General features: G+C 48.0%; 1 protein-coding gene across 1 annotated transcript in view; it reads left to right on the forward strand.

The window, feature by feature from the left end:
* Positions 1-707: 707 nt before the first annotated feature.
* Positions 708-13,258, forward strand: part of Sptb (spectrin beta, erythrocytic) — a 117,409-nt gene continuing 104,858 nt past the window's right edge. The window contains exon 1 of the mRNA XM_055595459.1: positions 708-762. The gene's annotated coding sequence lies outside the window, so the exon portion shown is untranslated. The remainder of the gene's footprint in view (positions 763-13,258) is intronic.

Consider the following 13,258-nt stretch of genomic DNA (forward strand, 5'->3'; position numbering starts at 1 on the left):
GGCCCAGTGCCCACCCCCTGCGCTCCCAGCGTCTGCTCCTACAACCAGCCGGTTGTAGCCGGCCCCGGGGCGCGCTTTCCAACGTAACCGGCCCCCGGGAGCAATCTGTCCCTTCCATCCGATCTCAGGGGGGGCGCGACAGCCCGGGACCCTCCTCCTCCTCCTCCTCAGTCACCCTACGGCCTAAACAGGTCTTTTGGTGTATTTTCCAAACCAGCTCGTGAGCCGCAGGGACGCAGGGCGGGAAAGGCTGGGAGACACTCCTTTCCGCTGCCAGCCTTGCGGCTCCCAGGGCATCACGGATTAGGCCCGAGCGGCAGAGTCCAGCCCTCTGCCCGAGGCGAGGGGCTCGGGCTGTGCGGGCTCAGGGGAGGTGAGAGGGGACCCGGGCGCCCCAGGTCCCCGGCGGCGGCGGCGGCGGCGGCGGCGGCGCTAGCGGGTAGGCAGGTGGCCCCGGGCGCGCAGTCTGATTGGCAGGTGCAGGAGTGGGTGGGGAAGGCGGGCCTGGCGCTGCGGGAGGCTGCAGCCCCGCCTCCCCCGCCCCCGCCGCGGGACTATCTGGTCCCGGCAGCAGCGATGTCCCCCGGCAGGAATGTCCCTCCTCAGATAATGTTATTTATATCTCTGGGCGGGTCCGTGGCTCCGCAGCACCAGGCGCCCGGCGGCCGCTGTGCCAGGAGCCCCGTGCTGCCCTCCTCCCCCTGCGCCGCCGCCGCCGCCGCCCCCGGGCTCGGGGTGGCCGCCGCTTCAGCCCCAGCGCAGGTGAGTCCCCGAGGGCCGCGCGGCGGGAGGGGAAGCTGGGTGCCCGGGAGCCAGCGCCCGGGAGCGCGGGGCCCGGGGGAGGGGGGAGGGGGACGCGCCGGCCCGGTGGGGGCCTGGCCCCCGGGGGGTGCCTAGCGTGGGGCGGGAGGGGTGCGGAGCCCGGGAGGCCCTGGCTGCTGCGGCAGTCGTCACCCCAGGGCGCGGGAAGCCGCGTGGGTTTGGCAGGCGCTGGGCGAGCGGGGCGCCGGCTCTGGGGAGCTGGCTTAGTAGAGCGTCGCCCTGGGGCGCTGGGAGTGGGTTTGGGATGTTGTGTTTTCTCGGCCGCCTCCCCCGGGACCCTCGCCTGGGAGCAGAGGGAGGGGGACCCTGCCTGTCGCCGCGGGAGGTCTGCCCGCTCCTGTGCCACCCGCTTGCCTGGCTTCTCTCAACCCCCCGGGCGTGTCGGATCCTCTTCTGGAACTTGGCTAGCGCGTTCCCGGGCTGCCCAGCGCCAAATCTGGGAGGACAGTTCAGGGCAGCAGAGGGGGCCGGGCCTCTGGGTGCCAGGCAGGACGTGCAGAGTGACCCAGTGCGGGCTGAGAAGGGAGAGATCGAGTGTCCCAGGACTATACTTCAAGGACCCCCCCCCCACCCGTCCCCTTTGATGTCCTGTTCTCCAAGGGTCGTCTGCCCACTCTGCTCGCGCCCTTCCTGCCAGTTCCAACAACTTGGCCCGCAGAAATGGCAGACCGTGGAAGAAACAAGTGCTTTAACACAATTCCCAAGCCCCACCACCAACTTAGCCAGACTTCCCAAAGGGGAAAATCGCTGCGGGGCTTGAGTACCGTTTCCGTGACGACAAGCCTTAGGTAGGGCCTTGATTTCTAGTCTATTAATATCCAAACCACTGTTTTCGGTGAGCAATTAGGAGTTCTAGAGTCAATAACACCCTTAACTCACTGAAGGGATATGGAAAGAAGCCACCGTTTTAGATGCATCCGGCGGGGCGGGATGGGATTCTATAGCGACGGGTCTCTTTTACTGAGAACTTCAGTGGGGAAGAGGATACCGCTGTCACCTCCACGCTCAGAATCCCTGCCTGTGGCAATCAGGATGTCTATAGTTCGGTTTCCAAGGGAGGTGATTCAGACAGCTCCTGAATGAGAGGGGCCCTTCAGGGCAAAAGAAAAAAAAAATTGGAGGCGTTTTTTAAGCCCTTCTCGTGGGCGACCCTTAGCTTCAGAAATACTCAGAATTTTATTCCAGAATTCTCTTTTTAACTGCTCTATGACTGCGACCCAGGGCAGTCATTCCCTATTCCAGGATCAGACTTAATGTGCTTTTCCGAAGAGCCCTGGCTCCCAGAATGCTATGGGAAACTCTTACAAGTGCAGAACGTTTGTTACTGTGTTCTGAATGCCCACCACCCCCAAAGGCTTGGGGACTAGCTAACAAAAGGAACAGTAAACTTAAAGTAGAAAAGAGCCCACCAACCTCGGAATGTACTGACCGCAAAGGCCGACCGTTTATACAGAGTGTTATCAAACTCCAGTGTTGAGCAAAGCACAGTAGAAAGGAGATGGACCCTTTTGCTCTTGCGCCTGGCTTTATCAGTGGCCCAGTGGTAGTGGTTGGGGACCAGGCAGCCGTGTTAATCTTGAGTTCTCGGAAGACACAGAGTCCACTCCTGGAATTGAAAGCACCCAAAAACTCTCAGGCATTCAGGCTGGGCCTTGCAGCACAAGAGTATCAAGTTTTCCCCCTGCTGACTTGCCCAGTGGAGAGCTGGGTTACCACCTTTTGCTCTGGTCGCTGCTTCTCCCAAGGTTCTGAAAGGTGTCCTGCAGAACCGACACACCTGTTGGAGTCTTACTTAGCTTTGGGGGAAGGGCATAACAGGAGGTCAACTCCCACCTACAGTGACAATTGACAAAATAAATACAGCTATTTCAGGCAAACTAGGTGCTAGTGAGAGCCTTGAGCAACGTCAGTCTGCCACAGTCTTGGAAAAGAGTAGGTTTTTGGTGAACAGAGAGAATAATCACTTTTATTTAGTCTGCCTTGTATGTACCTGTGGCTGGCTGGTAGTGGAGAAATTCTGCGTTAGTCTTTGCTGACTGAACGAGGGAAAGAGTGAATGATCAGAGACTACTTAATATGGTTGTATTTAATTGTCCATTCTTCAAGGTCACTCCTCTTACCTCATTTTTAAAAAGTGAAGAAACAGGGCTGGTGACATGGCTCAGTGGGCAAAGGTGCGTGCTGTCCAAGCCTTGCCAGAGGCTGCACAGAGTTGTCCTCTGACTTCCGCAAGTGTCTGTGCACACAGGCATGCACACCATAATAATACATTTTTTTTTTAAAGTGAGGAAATAGGTTCAGGGAATAAATAACTTGTCCACATCACACAGCTGATGAGAGATGCAGTAAGGCCAGGATTCAAGCTCCTTTGCTTGCTCTGTTGTCTTTTTAAGATTAGACACTCGGCAGGGGGTGTGGAATAGGTTGTGAGGATTTGCTTATAGCATTGCCTTTAAGTGTCACGTTCCTCGCTCCTTGAAGCTCAAGTCATAATTCTGCTTATGTCAGAGAAATTTAAAATGTATTACCCCGAGGCAGTAGTGAGCATTTATTTGCTCCAAAAATTTTTACCCCAACCTTTTATTTTTCGGGTCATTGTTCCAAGGACAGAATTATAATTTTTGGCAATAGTCAAACACAGATTTAAAACGAAACAAAACAGATTTTCCTTTCCATCCTGGAAGTGGCCAGAAGGGCTTGATGATGCATAGGGACAGTGTGATAGGACAGAAGATGACTATAAAAAATTCATGAGGCCAACAGGAGTGGAGCTGGAAGGGACCTTGGAGGTCACTGAATCTAGCCTTCTGTTTATATGATCACTTGCTTAAAGGTGAGACTTAGCTGCGGTTTGCCCCGTCATTTATATTGCTTCCTTACTTCTCATTCTAACCCACTTCTTCACAGGATTTCTTTTTCTCCCGTGGCCACTGAGGTTTGGTTCCTGCAGTTATGTCCATTCAGATCACTAAGGTTTTCTTTCCTTTGGGGGAGACGAGGCAGGAACATACTTTAAGATCCAGTGCTTTCAGCTTAGTGAAATTAAAAAAGTAGGAAAGAAAGTGAGAAAGTATTGGATTGGAAGAAGAGAATATGTTTGTGATAATTAGATCATAACCTGTTCTCTAATTTCTCCACTGATTTTAAACTATGTAGACCTATACATCCTCCTATAAAAAGGTATACACATTGTTATGTACAGGCAGGACGCATCCCATAGCAAATAGTATCAGGTAGCATTTCTGGGGGATTAGAAAGAACTATTGGGATTGCCAGGTACCTGGGTTTTTTAAAATTATTTATTTATATTTTATGTGTATGAATATTTAGCCTGAATGCATGTATGTGTGCCAAGTGTGTGTGCCTGATTCAGTAGGGGGGGGCAGAAGAAAGCAATGGATACCCTGGAATTGTCCTTACAGAGGGTTGTGAGCCTCTTTGTGGGTGCTGGGAACAGAACCCGTGTCCTTTGCAAGTGCAGTACACACTCTTAATTGCTCGGTCAGCTCTCCAGTCCCTGGATTTTTTTAATCTAAACCTGTTTTTAATCTAAACCTAATCACTAAATTGTTCTTGAAGAATATTGTTTCAAAATCAAGCACCCTGTCCCAAATCAAACCCTGCCCAAGACATGAAAAGGCAGGAAACATGGCCAAGAGGGAAGTCTGAAGTACTATCAAATACATTTGTGCATTGTCTATAGTGCTTTCTTCATCAACCTCCCCCCCCCCCCCCCGCAACCTTCAGATTAACGCTCATCTGTTGAGTTGGGAGCATCAGGAATGAGCATTGCTGCTCTGTGGGCTGATGAGAAATTTGATTTTATAATGATACCTGGCAGGGAAGTCCATGGAGACAGGGCTCTGACTCCACGCAGCTGTGGCAACACAAAAATACAGGCCAGAGGATACTTAGGAAGGGGTGTTTTGTCTGTAGAGTCGTTTGTACTGACCCATTTGGTCTTTCGGGTAGATGTTTTTGGTTACCCTGCTACGGGGAGGGAGTCTGGGAGGAAGCGAGTGTGCGTGGTCAGTCTGTACCCTCCATCATCACTCTGCATCTGCTGGGGTCATCAGACATGTGTCTCTCCTCTGACAGCCCCCGGGAGGTGAAGGTCTCAGCCTGGAAGGTGGAGGTGGGGATCAGAGCAGAAGGTAGGCGGCAGTCAGGGGACCTCACTGTTGTCAGATCTGGCTCCTCTCCCTGAATAGTCAACTCCCGGTGATAAATATTTAGAGAATGTCATGGCATGTTTCCTTTTGTTGCCTGTTTCTTCATTCGAAGCCGAGCAGTCATTGAGTTCTTCCATTTTCAGCCCAGCCTTCGCTGAGCATCAAATCACAGGGGGATCGCCGGCCTTGCGGCTCACACAGTGAAAGGCTGAAGTGCAGTCACGGAAGGAGTGCTTTCTCAGTCAATTGTTTGCCTAGCTTCTAACATCCCCAGACCTCCTCTCATTTTGTTCTTTCCTTCTGGTTGCAGGAAATATTTCAAAGCTGTCTTCCTGCTACCTCAGCAAGGCCCTCTCAGGCCTTGCTATAATGTTTTATTTCCATTATATCTGTGCAGACCTGGATGAAGGTATAATTAAAGGGCAATTAAGACTCAGACATATATCATGTTAACAGTGGGGGCAAAAGCAGGTCTCCTTTCTTTCATTTGAACGCTGTAAATTTAGCAAGTGAATAGGAATGGGGCTAAAAAAAAAAAAAAAAAAAAGACTTTGTATTGAGCTGGGCTGGGATCCTGCAGGATATTTATGAAAGGAGGAACAGGGCACCTTGACAGCCAAAGAACAATAATTGCTTTGAATTATAGTCAATTCCAAAGTTTCAACTATTGTGAAAGAAACAGAAACTTGGATAGTCTTGAAAATGAGTAAGTTGAAAATCTTTTCTATTTGCACCAGACTTAAATATGGGCGTGTCTCATGTGAGGACTCGTAGCGTTTCAGATAAAGCGAGGTCCAAGTGTGAAGGTATGAGGATGGGAGCTTCATCTGGTCCCCACGCTCAGCTCTTAACTCTTTGCAGAAGACCCTTAACTGCTGAATTAGCTTCACCTTTCAGCATGTTTCCTTTCGAGCACAAAGACAAGACAAGGCCTTCCCTAACCCTGACTCGAAGGCCGAAGTCATGGAGACTTCCCAGAAAGGCCCGAGAAAGCAATTGAGATGTCTTAAAAGAGCGCAGACATATGGCATGTACTGTGTACCTCACACCGCCGTGCTCAGGACACAGGAAAGAGGCAGATGGAGGCTCATTCACTGCTGGGAGGTAGACCCTCAAACAAGCGATAGCACGGTAGAATGCTTGGAGCCAGGCACGGTGGTGCACGATCGGTGTGAGTTCGAGGCCAGCCTGGCCTACAAAGCGAGTCCAGGACAGCCAAGGCTACCCAGAAGAAACCCTGTCTCAAAAAAACAAAATCAATAGAATACTTGGGGGAAAGATGGCATTCCAGAAAAGGCGATGGCAGGAAGATCTGACTCAGGTTGGGGTGTTCCGGAAGGCTTTAGAAAGCCTTGAGGGCTATTGAAGAAGGATGGCTGGGAAGGGCATGGTGCAGGGTAGTGAGTACAGAGTGCCACACAGATGGGCAATAGAGCATAATTGCATTCCAGAATGAGTTCTTCCTTGTGGCCGGAATGTGACCACACTATGCAGATGGCTTAGGGTCCTCTTGTTGAAGAAGTTCAGGAGTTCATGTTGAAATCAGTCCATGTTTTTAAGTGGAGAAATGTGCATTGGAGGGACGGGGTCAGATCCTTGTTCAGATAGAGCTCTTCAAAGTGAGACGGGAAAGTGAGTTAGCATCCAGCACAAGGTGGACTTGTCCTTCGTCAAGGGAGTGAACACTCAAAGTTTAGTCCCTTCAGTTTTCCGGATGTCTTTGGTATCACTTCATTTTATCTTACAGTGACCACGCAAGAAGGTTTCATTGTCCTTCCTTTAGAGTTGGGGACTGCATTAGAAATGTCCCTAGGCAGTGTTTGATGGCAGAAACTGTCCATCACCCAGTTTCCTCATTCCACCACTGGAGCCTTGTCTAGGTTTTCTTCATGGGAGAACTGAATAGTCTGGACTTTCTGGCTAAAACGGTAATTGTTTTCTTCCTTGAGCAGAAGCTCCCACCTAAGTTTATTGTTTTTGGAAAGAGGGCCAGGGAAGCTGGTGGCAGTAATTTACGCTCTAACATACCATCCCCATAAAACCTCAAGGGTGTCTCCATGGAATATGCTGCGATGATGGGCAAAGCGCAAATTAATGAATTACCAGCAGGTGCCACAGGTAGCTATGTGATGGGCTTCAGTGTTTGTCTATTAATGTCTCAGCTTCTCCAGTCCCTTATTCCGAGTTTGCTGCGCATCATTGTGCTTCTGCCTTATTTGGGACCTCAACAATTTTTTTTTCCCCAGTGATGCCAGCTGCTTTTGGCTTGTGCCTCCCTCAGTCGCCAAAAAGTATTTAGTGAGTTCTCATTTGCTTACCAAACATTCTAGGCCAGTGGTTCTCAACCTTTCTCATGCTTCCACCTCATGTTGTGGTGACCCCCAACCGTAAAATTACTTTGTTGCTACTTCTTGACTGTAAATTTGCTCCTGTTATGAATCATAACACAGGGTAGCTGATGCCAGTCCCCCAAAAGGTCGCGACCCACAGGTTGAGAACCACTGCTCTAGGCTCATGGGGGGGTCAATAGTGAACATGGGGGAATAAAAAAAAAGTCTGACATCAGGGCTGGAGAGATAGCTCAGTGGTTAAGAGAACTGTCTGTTTTTCCAAAGGACCTGGGTTCAATTCCCAGCACCCACATGGCAGCACCTATTGTCTGTAACTCCAGTTCCAGGTGATCTGACACCCTCACACCAATGCACATACAATTAAAAATATAGAAGAGAAAGAGTCTGACATCATGGAGCACATACATACATGCCCATTGAATAAGAAGCCAGTGGACATTGTGGACAGAATTTGATTTTAAAGGGGATCTAGCTGGCATCCTGAGGATTGATTGTGGAGGACAAAGGCAGAAGCAGGGGGCTCAGTGAATGATGGCAGTCCAGGTGACAGTCTAGGCATGGGGGAAGGGAGGTGGAAGTACTCAGTCGGATTCTGGGTACATCTGGAGGGTAGGCTTCCTGGGATTTGTATCGGGAGAGTAAGAGAAGAAAGAACAAGTCAAGGGTGATACAATCATTTTACACCTGAACAAGTGTCAAAATAAAAAGACCATTTTACTGGGATAGAGTAATACATTTCATCAAACATACTCCAGTCTGTTAGTTTGGATTTCTGGTTTCACTGAGCAGTTGATTTGGGATAGTGTCAGGCAGACTTCTCATTTAAACACAGTACACTACAAAAGTGTATTTTCTTGTATATGATTCATGATCTGTTTGCTTTGAAGTGAAGTCGTAGAGGGTCTATGATTGCTGCTGTCCCTTTTAGATCATTCTCACATCTCTTTGTGACAGAGATGAAGACAGGAGAGAGACAAAATCGGAACACTTTCACTTGGTGGTTAGGGGGCGTTTTCTATTTGCTGGTTTAAAATGCAAACATTTTGTGATGCTTTCTTAATTTTACTTTGATCATAAAGAAGACTTTTTAAATTTATAAAAATGAATTCAGATACATATTTAAAATGTATGCCCACGTTACCCAACGTTTTACAATGAAAAGTAAAAGTCTTTGGCTATGTTCAGTCTTTACTTCCTAGACGATTATTTGTTTGTTTATTTATTTGGTTTCTCAAGACAGGCTATCCTAGAACTACCCCTGGCTAGCCTAGAACTCGCTCTGTAGACCAGGCTGGTCTCGAACCCAGAGATTCACCTACCTCTGCCTCCTGAGTGCTGGAATTAGGGGTGTGCGCCAGCCACCACCGCCCGGCTTAGAAGATCATTTATTTTTATTTATATACACGTGTATGTTTGCGCATATGTGTGTGCAGGTTCCTGTGAAGGCTGGAAGAGTGTTGGATTCCCTGGGGCTGAAGTCACAGGCAGTGTGGGCCACGTGACTTGGGCGCTGGGAACTGAACCTGGTTCCCTGTAAGAACGGTACTTGCCCTTAACTTCTGAGCCACCTCTGTATCCCCTTCAGTCGTCCGTCTAGGAAGCCATCCCCATGGCGACCACTTAACTGTGTATTCTCTCAGGAAAGCACCATGCACATCTAAGCGTCAGGCTGGTCCATTTTAGAGTGATGGCTTAAATCTAGGGGGAAAAAAATCCAGACTGAGCTTCACCTTATGGTATGGCTTGCCAGGCTTTGTCGCTTAGTGGCTCTCAGACAGATCCCCAAGTGGCCTGGATCTGCCAGCCTCCCCACGCTGAGAGCTGTGCTTCAAATAACACCCTTCTCCAAAGCTTCCAGTTACGCTTGGAGTAGGAGTGGAAATCCATGCACATCAAGAGTTCTTTCATCCTGGCTCCAGACTGTTTTCTCCTCTTACCTCTCACCCCTTCCCATTGCAGACCCTCTACTGCAGCCTCCTCTGGCTGCCTCTCCCAGATTTGGAGTAGCTTTCAGAGGACCTTGGGGCAAGGCTGGACAGTCCGCCTGTTTCCATCCCACAGTGTCCCCTCCTTTTCCCACACTTGGTACATGTATGACTGATTGGAACCTAACTTCAGGCTTCTTTTATTTATGACTGTTTAATTTTGTTCAGCTAAGCAAGACGCTCGTTTGTTCATTTAGGTCTTGTTCCGTTTTCCTCTTCCACCTTATTTGAGCGGGCGTAGTGAAGGGGAATGTACATGCCATGGCGTGAGCGTGGAGATCAGAGGACCACTGTTGGGAGTCAGTTCTCCCTATCCTGCTCTGTGGGTTCTGGGGATTGGACTCAAGCGGCTTTACCCACAAAGCCTTTGTATGCTCCTTTAAGACAGGGTCTTGTTAGCTAGCCCAGGTTGGTCTTGCCTCTGTGATCCTTCCGCCTCAGCTTTCCTGTGGCTGGAATTGCAGACGTGCCCCACCATACTTGGCTGATAATAAACTCTTGAGGGAAGGGACTAATGCGTGGATTGCATCCTGCTTGGGGGCCACCAGAACATGAGGAACTGTATTAAACGGTCACAGCACCAACAAGGCTGAGAAGCACTGTTCAGATAAAGAACTTTTTGATGTACCGTGAATCATGCTCTCCATCTCTTCAGGTGGCCAGGCTTGGCAGTCAGGGCCTCATCCCTGTTAGGAAGAACATTCCAGCCCTCACCCACCCTTCAAGGCGCTATATTGCTCGTCAGAAACAAAGCTGTTTTTGTTTTGCCTCTAAATGATAAAGAATAGTTATTTCATGGGCATGGCAACCCTGCAATTAAAATGTTTTTCTTCCTACGTGGTGATAAATATGCTTGACATAAAATTTGTTATTTAAACAACTTTTAAGTATACAGTTCAGTGGCAAAATTACATCTATGTTGCCTTCTGGCCGTCACATCATCCATCTCCAGGGCTTTCTCATCTTCCCAGACTCAGACTCTGTACCCACTAAACGCTCACTCCCCTTCGGTCTCCTTCCCATCCGCGGCCAGACACCTGGGTCGCTTCCAACCTTTGCCTATTGTAAATTACACTGCTGTGAACAAGATATCACCGTGAAAAATGTCTGTATCTCTTCAAGATCCTGTTTTTCCTTTTGGATATATATCTAGAGGCAGAATTGCTGGATCATCGTCGATGCTATTTTTAAGGAACCCATCCATCAGCGTTAATATTTTCCTCCGCTGTTCAGTGTCTCCGAAGGGAAGAGGGAAAAAATGTATTAACATGGTCACTTTAGGGGCCATGCTGAACCTAAATATTATTTGAGATCACTGTCTTTGGGGGGTAACGTGTCGCCCAAGCTCCCAAATGGGTCCATAGATCAGTTTGTCTATATTTAGATGGAAGACACTTAGAGGACAGGAAGGTGTTTACTTTGCTGTGGAGATCACGTAGCCAAACTCAGGTAGGGAAGGTGTAAACACTATAGGAAGATGTCCGTCAGCCAGGACGTCTCCTTGAGCTGCGTGATGAATGTCTGGGCCCCTTCCAGGCTCTTTTCTCTTTCTGTCTGCCCTTGGGCAAGAGCTCCCTCTTTCTCTGACATTCCCAAGGTGTATGCGTGTGTCACCTTAATGTTTATCATTATCCTCAAAATTTTCCTTATAGATTCTTTTAAAGCTTATACATTGCCTCATCTTGAATGCCTTGCTGGGGGCTCCTTCCCTCACTAGGGCTTGAGGTGGCACCAGGTACTCCTTATTCAGGGGACTTTTCTCATTACTTAGCTGCAGGGTAAGTCCTTTGCCATTTAGTTGTCAACTTGCCTTCTATACTATTTGGCCAAGTTTCTTATAATAGGAAGCAGAACTTTTTTCATATATATATATATATATATATATATATATATATGGGTGTGTATATATGTATAGATATATATGTGTATATATATATGTATATTTCTAGCACCTAAAGCCATGCTTGGCACACAGAAGGGAGTGGATCAAAATTTTTAATTGACAAAGAAAGACATTATTCATACTCTTTGACATTATGTGTACCTCTGTGTATGTGTGTGTGTGTATAAATTTTATCTATATAAGTATTTTGCTTGAATGCCTATCTGTGTGTCACCTGTGTGTCTGGTGCTCATGGAGGCATGGAAAGGTTATAGATACCAGAGAGTTATAGACAGTTGTGAAGCACTCCCCCCACGTGGGTGCTGGGAATTGAACCTGGGTCCTCAGGAAGAGCAGCCAGTACCTTGAGCCATCTCTCCAACCCCATATTAATACATATTTTAACTTGGTAATGCATTTACAGAAACAATAAGCCAACATTTATTGAGAACTTATGTGCTAGTCTAGGCACTATGCTAAAAGCTTTCATGAGTATGCTTTCATGTGTATTTATAATATCATACATGGACTATTATTACTCTAATTCAAAAGGCTAAAAAAAAAGAAATCAAGCTTAGAGAAGTTAACTCATCTAACCACTACCCACTAAGGTTGACACCGGACTTGAACCCACATATGCAGTTATTCCAGAGAGCTTGCTTTGAACCATCCTGCCTACCCATATCTGGGTGGAGGTTAACATTACATGACTCTCAATTTCAAGGACTCTTTTCTTTCCTCTAAAATCCTGCATTTTTCATAGTCTGAAATGAGATAGGTAATTAATTGCGTTCTTCCATATGCCAATTTATATTTGTAAGGATTTAACCTAATAGGCTTGAATCCCTTTATTGGCTTTTAATAAATAATTAATGTTCCGAGTCCCACTTCCGACATGGTTCTTTGACATCTGAGGGTGGAGACAGATGTTAATGGTGCTGCTCATTATACCCGTGGTTGGGAGGCCTCTGCACTAAAGCTGCCTGAGGAAAAGTGAGAATTGCTGTTCAGCGCAGGGGCCTCCCTGCCTCCCGTCAGCTGTGAGCATGCTCACTCTGAAACTAGGTCCCACCTTAGGCCCTGCCTCTGGGCTCCTCATTCCTCTCTTATCATACTCATTATTATTTTGTTTTTCACAACAGGGTTTCTCTGTGTAGCCTTGGCTGTCCTAGACTCACTTTGTAGACCAGGCTGGCCTTGAACGCACAGAGATCCGCCTGACTCTGCCTCCCTGAGTGCTGGGATTACAGCTGTGCGCCACCACTCCCGGCTATCATACTCATTCTTAACATTTTTCGGTCTGTTCCTCTCTATGAGCTGTTAGTTGTTGGCGTTGCCAGTGCTTCTAGAGCCTGGTTTCTAGCCCCAGTTTCCCTCTACGGTTCCAGATGTATAGCACGGTCTTCTCCGGGCTGCCATCATCTGCATTAAGATGTCTCACTCTCCCTGTTGAAGTGGGACCCCTCTGCTTCGGTGAACTCCCCCCCCCCCCCGGCCGGCCCTCTTCTCCTGCCTTTTGTTAATGGTTCTTTTGCTTTTCCATCCCCCCAAACGAAAACCTCAGCAGCATTTTTTCTTTTCAAACTCTCGCATCTACGTGGCTGCTGACTCCTGTTTGGTTTTTCCTCCAGAATTTCCAGATTAGCTTTTGTCTTGCATTGTCTGATGTTATGTTATGTTTGAATAATTGGCTTCCTGTTTTTACCTTTTCAATCTATGCCATACCCTGACCTTGCAATTATTCTTTAAAATCTGAGTTTGACAAAGTCATTTTAATGTCTTAAAGTTCTTAGGTTCTTGAGCTTGACAGTGAAGACCCCTGCCTTTTTAATCCCAGCACTTGGGAAGCAGGTCAGGTGGTTCTCTGAGTTTGAGGCCAGCCTGGTCTACAGAGTGAGTTCCAAGACAGCCAGGGCTACACAGAGAAGTCTTGTCTTGAAAAAGAAAAACCAAACCAACCAACCAAACCAAAACCCATTAGGTTCTCCATTGCCCCCAAAATACAATTTGAGGAGGAAAGACTGTGGCCATAACTCAGTGGTAGAG

The sequence above is a fragment of the Psammomys obesus genome, unplaced genomic scaffold (genome assembly GCF_907164565.1).
Source record: "Psammomys obesus unplaced genomic scaffold, mPsaObe1.curated_primary_1811, whole genome shotgun sequence".
In the NCBI taxonomy this organism is placed as follows: Eukaryota; Metazoa; Chordata; class Mammalia; order Rodentia; family Muridae; genus Psammomys; species Psammomys obesus.